Below are 7,515 nucleotides of genomic sequence, written 5' to 3' on the forward strand. Positions count from 1 at the left end.
GACCTATCTCATCTGATGACAACGGATCAAAAAGACTTTAAGGACAAGAACTGTCTTTAAGAGAACTTTTACCAACTCCACGGGGACATTTGCCAACGAACCAGCTGTTTACCAGAGTTTGTTGGGTTTTTCCCTGCTTTGGTCCGGACTGGGAAAGAAGAAGAATTTTTACATTTTCTTATTTCTTTTCTACTGCCCAGTATTTTAAGACAAACTTGACAGCCCTGATCAAGCTGCTGAGAATGTCTTTTTAAACTGAATTAATTCTTACCCTTTGAATTCTTTCAGAAACTAGATTGATTTTTGTTGTTAATTTTCTGTATTTTTCCAATTTCTCTAACTTCTTGACTTTTTCCTATTTTAGATTTTTGATCCCGATTAAGTATTAATTTTTATTCTTCCAAACTTTCCGATTTTTGCAACTTTTTCTGAGTATAACTAGGTAAGTGTTAATCTATTTTACCAAATTATCCAATTTTTCTATTTTTACCAAATTAGACTTTTTTCTAATTTTCATGGCAATAACTGTTTTTATATTCTCACTTATTAGATCCTTTTTCTAATTTTTCAATTTTTATTGAATTTGAATCTTTTTCTAAAATTTTTAGTTTAAAGAAGTTGTTGGTTTTTATTTCCATCCGTCCAATTTATCTGATTATTAGATTTTTCCGAATACACGTCTCGTTAATTTAGATTGATTTTTGGATTGGATTTTATAGTTTTTACTTTTCCGATTTAATTGGGTTTATAATGCTTTTCCAATTTTCATCTTTTTACCAATTTGTAGTTTTTACTTTTTGCAGGAGTTAGAGAAATAATTATTTTTATTTGAAAACTTTTCCAATGTTGATTTTCTTCCTAAATTTGGATTGAAGAAAAGAGACTTTCGTTTAGGTTTAATAATCAGGACATTGATTTATAGTTTTAAAAGTTCAGTTTAATGATTTTATTATTGATTAATTGATTGATGATTTATGCATATGCTTTGCTAAAATTGCCTACAATAAATTTATAAAAAGTAAATTCTAAATTCTCCTTGAATTATTCCCAATATGGTATATTATGCTGGCGAATGTAAAAAGTTAGGTCCGTTGTGTGCATAACACCTGAAGGTCCTGAAGGTGTTTTAGCCTTAATCCACCTACCATTTTTGTGTCCAGAAAGCCTTCTATTCCTGGCTTTCAAATTATTACCTGTCATGTAACAAGTGCACTAAATCCATGTGGAACAGCTGCCAAAACCAACTGGGCTGGTATTATTACTGACCACAGAGTGGGTTTCTCCTGGCAGTTCTGGTACCAGAGTTAGCGGGGCAGAGGTTGGAATTAAAGGTAGTTAGAAGACAGGCGAGTGTTCCAAAATTTGTTCAGCTAAGTAGTATCTCTATGGGTTAGTGCGTGAGGGTAAGACCCCAGCTTAGCCCCTGGAGATCAGGACCCTATTTAAACGGAGAGCTGAGCCATAGTAGTACCGAGGATTTAACAATGGTGTAAATGTTTGCTTTTGTATTAAACTATTATCATCATTTATATTGGGTGTATATAGTAACAATTCTTAAACCATGGTGTGTCATTTAGGAAGACCTGCTTCATAAAATGCATAAGTGCTCAAAAATTATTAAAAACCCAGGAAATGTTAAGTTTAAAGCTTTGATACTTGGACTAAATATAGACCTAAGTGCTGGAGAACTTAAAACGTAGTGTCCAGTGTTGCTGCAAATGCAAAATTATTAGAAAAATCTCCTTGACCCCAAACAGGCTCCTGTGTTTCTTTCTTTCTTGCTTGTTTTTTTTTTTTTTTTTTTTTTTTTTTTTTTGCAGTGGGAGGAAAATAATGAATAGAATGAGTCATGAGGCCATTACAGCTGTACTTCAGGATCCAACATAAACATGGCTGCATTAACCCATAAAGACCCAAACATCCACCTGTGAACAAAACCAGCTACTGATCCGAACTGTTTCACACCTATTCATCCACTAATTCTATCAATACATGTAAGTAATTGGTGTAAAATACAGTTCTTCATCTTTTCATGGTCATCAGATATGACCCGTTTGGACGTTCAGAGGCTCTGTAGTTACCATGGAAACACCGTCATCTTCTACGACACTGATTCACCAGTCAAACCCATGCACTTCGATAAATGACAGTTGTTAGAGGCACTTGTTTTTACATTCAGTTAATAATACATTTTACTGGAAAAAAATCACTTTTTCTTAAGTTTTCTCTGTTTTTATATAATAATCCTAAAATGTAATATCAGAATGATGATTAAAGTACATGATCAGTGAATTAAATACAGGAAAATACCTGATTTTCACTGAAAAAATACAAAATACAAAGGATAAATTTGTAATTGATGGTGATAAATCATGTAAGAAATGTTAAATAGAAAGTAAAAATTCATTTAGAAACTGACATAAAAGGAGCACTGGGTGTTTATAGGTTTATGTAATGACATTTGCAGTCAGTTTTCAGATGTATTATAATCACATATTCACATTGGATCAATGACAGTGGATGGAAACACTTGTTTTTATGTTTAATAAATGGTAGATTTGACTGAAAAAGTCATTTTTTCTTAGTGTTCTCTATTTTTGATACAATAACCTTCAACTTTAATGAACTTTTATGACCATCTACATGATCAGAGAATTAAATATAAGAAAACACCTGATTTTCAATGAAAAATGCAAAATAAAGAAGATAATGTCACAAAAAATGGTAATAAATCCATTAAGAAAGGTTAAATATGGAGAAAAGTTATTTTGGGAACTGTCACAAACGCACCACTGGGTGTTTATGGGTGAAACTCTTCTTCACTGCTACTTAGGAAGAGGCAGATATGATGAAATGTAAATGCACAAACACAGATCTGTGTATTCAGTGTGTGCATTCATGCCCATCTGCAGTGTGAATTTATACACTCTGTACTGTCCTTTGGTTGCAACACTCCAGTCCATTCTAAAATGATGTTTACACAGCTACAAGGAATGTGCAACAGCAATTACTTTGGAGAAAATCCAATGCTGAAGTCTGACCTTTAACACCGCCTAAACAAGAAAATGGAAAGTTACGCTTTGCAGCAAGGTTTAACCTCATTAATCCAGTTAAAAGTGTGACTGTATGTGTAATTGGAATATGAAGCAGATGGCTGCTAAAGTCCCATGCTCACTGTTATAAATAAGGATGAATAATATGAAGACTATGGGACTTCATTGTGTCTGTTTTCCATGGGGTCACTTCGCACATTCTTGGTTTATATTTCCACACCACAGGGTCCATCAGCGCTGAGGGGGTCTTTTCCATGTGTTTCATTTACTGAATGCCGCAAAATGAAAAATGTTTATTTTTATGGAGAATAAAGGCACAAGTTGTGTTTCCTGCAGCACAAACATGGAGCCATAAATTCTCCACTTTCCCACTCCTCTGCTCATGCAGTTGTGTTGTATCATTGAAAGGTGAGATCTAAAAGCAGTTCAGACAGCTGAGGAGCACAACCTGTCTATGAATGACATGTTTTCTGACCTTTGTTCACTTCAGCCTGGACTATTCAATGTCTTTATGTCAGAATTATATTTATATGGATATATGTGAACTGAATGAGGTACGAGGGCCGTTCAATAAGTTCATGGCCTCACCCAGAACAGTACAACACAGACTGATAATTTATATTTTATTTTTCAACATAATCTCCATTTACAGCAATGCACTTGGTCCATCGATGTTCAAGCATCACTATCCCATCACGAAAGAATGTAACATCCTGTATTATAACAACCAGTATTTCTAGGTGAGGCCATGAACTTATTGAACAGCCCTCGTAAGTGGTGCAGACTTTTGTGTTTTTACTCAACACTACATTAATATGGTTCAGCAGATCCATACCATCCAAAAAAGAATAATGTCTGTAGTTACAGTTACCACAGCAGGCCATTTAGTACAAGTCCAGTCAGGACGAGCTCACCTCAGGACAACTTACAGGGTTTTTTTTTTTTCATTTCTTTCTTTTTAAATGACTTTGACTTTCATCACATTTTTTTTTTCCAAATTTGTAAAACATGACTGATAATAATCTAATTATCTCTAATCCATTAGTCTTTCTGTGCTTACACACCTAAATCACTTCCCTCACAGTGAACAACTTCAAAGATGACTCCATCATAAACAGTGATGGGTGGTTTCCTACGCAACGGCTTATATAGCCTCATATATAGATAGCCTATGCCAGGAGGCAGGGACAAAGAAAAAAGGCAATGCAATTTGCAGAGTTAAAATGTTAAAATATATAAATATACATACCTAAAAATATTAAATACACACACACACACCTACACATACACACACAATGCATACAGCAGAAAGAGTAGCAGCAAAACATGTTAAACAACCCCTGAGTTAAGGATAATATTAATCCAAAGATAAGTGATTTTCTAAAAATATTAAAATGCCATGTTTCACTATATAATAGTTATATTGTTAATATGGATGGATGGATGGATGGATGGATGTTAATAACTGCAGTCACTGAGTTGCAGGTCATATTCCTCCTCCTCCTCCTTCTTCTTCTTCTTCTTCTTCTTCTCCTGTCATGGACAGACCCTTGTGTGTGCCCTTTGACCATGAAAGGAACATTTTCACACACAAATGAACAAATAGAAGAGTGTCTTGTGTGCATTTCTCTCTTGAAGCCTTACATTTTCCATATTCATAGTTGCTATACACCCATATATCATCATCTGCAGCGTGTTCCAAATCCAGCACAAATTCACTTTGGTGAACACTGTGCAGCATTCACTTACTGTGACTTTAAGCATAGTATTTTTTCTTTTTTAGAAAGACTGACAAGAATGCCCTTTCTTCTTTGATAGGATTCTACATGTACAGTATAGCAGCATCTTGACATACAGATGAACCGTTCGACTCCTCCATTTTCCCATTTGTCTGTACTGTCGTTTATCTGAATAGAATGAGTTATCTGTCAGTGTCGGTAGATGAACAGTTAAGATAGTCATCGTGTCTTGAAATAAAAGAAATGAGTTAGAGATCAACTTTCTCAGAATCAATGTTCCCGTTGAGTATTTTGCACTCAGAAAAGCTTTTTGGGCATGGACACGAGTACATTTAATTGGATCTGTTTCAACTATTGCACTGGCTTTGAGGACAGCGCTTTCATTAATGGTGTCACGTCTGATGGATTTACGGAAAACGAAGGCTGTTTTCCTGCCACAGTCAGAGGAGATAGTGCCTCTGATACTACAAAGAGTCAGCGCCTACGGCTACAATTAAAGGAAATCCAATCCATCACCAGTGGAGTTTTGGAGAGCATCCAGCCTGTTTGCACTCCCAGAGTGGGAAATATTAGTGGCAAGAGCCTCTGTAAGTGGATGTTTCAATGTACAGTAGGTGAAGCAGAGTTAGAGCCTGCTTTGTTTTAATGACACAAAGCTTTTAGTTCAGACGTCTGCTGACGTATCTGCACAGAAGTGAAGCCAGTGGTCTCTCAGTCAAAAGTCATAAGTGCCGCTGGTTGATACTGTTTCTTCTGATGTGTATTTATTATAATTGTTGCCCTCATGCTTTTGGTGTTTCGTTTGATCTTTGATTAAATCATTTAAGAACCTGTACTGCAAAAAAGGAATATCTGACTGAGATAAATTGACTTCAATTTGGAATATTTATCTTGAAAGATAATTTTTTAGATTTATTCACTTATTGAGACTTAATCTTGTTAAGATTATTTGAGTTATTCCAAGAATTAAACTAACTTTAAGCAATATTTATAACAAACAAGCAACACTGTTGGGAGATGAGTATGGCAGACACAGAAACTGTCTGCCCTCAAGACATTTTTACTTATTTAATGCAGTTTTGCCCAAACATATCTACTGAGTCACTACATCTTCATATGACCATATATACATATACATATATATAAAAATCTTACTATTTTGCTTAAAATATGAATGTTAACATTCTATAATAATTAGGTGATATTTTGTTATTTTAATAAAACTTGATAAGCGAAATATTTTTACTGTGCTGGCAGATCATTTGACTAAATAAGACACTTTAATCCAGTGTTTTTCAACCTTGAGGTCGGGACCCCACGTGGGGTCGCCTTGAATTCAAATGGGGTCGCCTGCAGCTCTTTCATAATTCATAGTTTCAGTTCTTGTTTGTTCAGTATTAATTGTCCTCCTTGTAAATCACAGCTGGACTGACTGGACATATCCTGACCCAGGAAAATCACATTATTGTATAGTATGTATGTGTATATGTATGTGTCAAAACTTGCTTCCTCTTGGAGCAAATTTGAGCAAAGTGAAAATAGGGAAATATTATTAATAACACATATTCACCCAGCAGATCTCAAACCAGACAAAAAAAACAAAACTTCTTTTGTGTGACTGGTCATAAAATGTGAACATGTAACAGAGTCCATTTTGTGTCACACCATCTAAATTACACCCTGACATCATGAGCTTTTCTAATTGATTGAACTGGGTTCTTTCAGATGCTTTTAAGGTACATTGTTGTATACTTGCCTTTTAATTTATTATTAATAATATTTTTTCCTGGTTAAATGAAGGTTAATAAATAAATGTGAAAGGTTGTTGTGAAGGTTGATGAAACTGTTACTTAAAGTTATGTCTTTTACTGACATATACAGCTAGAATAAAGCACAATGAACCAGTCCAAGTCTCATCTAAGAAAATAAAAAGACACTCAAGAGGCATCAGCTGTGATGGCCGAGTGGTTAAGGCGTTGGACTCGAAATCCAATAGGGTTTCCCTGCGCAGGTTCAAATCCTGCTCACAGCGAGAAGTGAAAACTGTGTCAGCTTTCCTTTAAATCACTCACAGAAATAAGCTGCACGCTGTTAGAATTCCTAAGGAAAGTAAAACATGACATAAAGGATGTGGTCCAAAGTCCAGTGGACTTTGTGATGTAAGTTCAAACCCTATTAATGTGTTTTGATCAAGGTCTTTGTTACCTCCGCCAAGGAGGTTATGTTTTTGCCAGGGTTTGTTTGTTTGTCTGTTTGTTTGTTTGTTTGTTTGTTTGTCTGTCCGTTAGTGTGCAACATAACTCAAAAAGTTATGGACAGATTTGGATGAAATTTTCAGGGTTTGTTGGAAATGGGATAAGGAAGAAATGATTAAATTTTGGTGGTGATCGGGGGTGGGGGGGCCCACGGGGGGGGGCCACTGATCAGCCTCTGCGCTCTCCGAGTGCTTCGCAGACCTCCGCCAAGGCATTTCTTCCTTATCCCATTTCCAACAAACCCTGAAAATTTCATCCAAATCTGTGAAATTTTGTGGTCTGCGCCCCCCCCCCCCCGTGGGCCCCCCCACCCCCAATCACCACCAAAATTTAATAATTTCTTCCTTATACCATTTCCAACAAACCCTGAAAATTTCATCAAAATCTGTCCATAACTTTTTGAGTTATGTTGCACACTAACGGACAGACAAACAAACAAACAAACAAACCCTGGCAAAAACCTAACCT

The 7,515-nt window shown here is 35.6% G+C and overlaps 1 non-coding gene across 1 annotated transcript; it reads left to right on the forward strand.

Moving 5' to 3' along the window:
• Nucleotides 1-6,742: 6,742 nt before the first annotated feature.
• Nucleotides 6,743-6,824, forward strand: trnas-cga (transfer RNA serine (anticodon CGA)). The gene has a single exon. It is a non-coding gene; the product is annotated as a tRNA-Ser (tRNA).
• Nucleotides 6,825-7,515: the final 691 nt, after the last annotated feature.

The sequence above is a fragment of the Sphaeramia orbicularis genome, chromosome 17 (assembly GCF_902148855.1).
Source record: "Sphaeramia orbicularis chromosome 17, fSphaOr1.1, whole genome shotgun sequence".
In the NCBI taxonomy this organism is placed as follows: Eukaryota; Metazoa; Chordata; class Actinopteri; order Kurtiformes; family Apogonidae; genus Sphaeramia; species Sphaeramia orbicularis.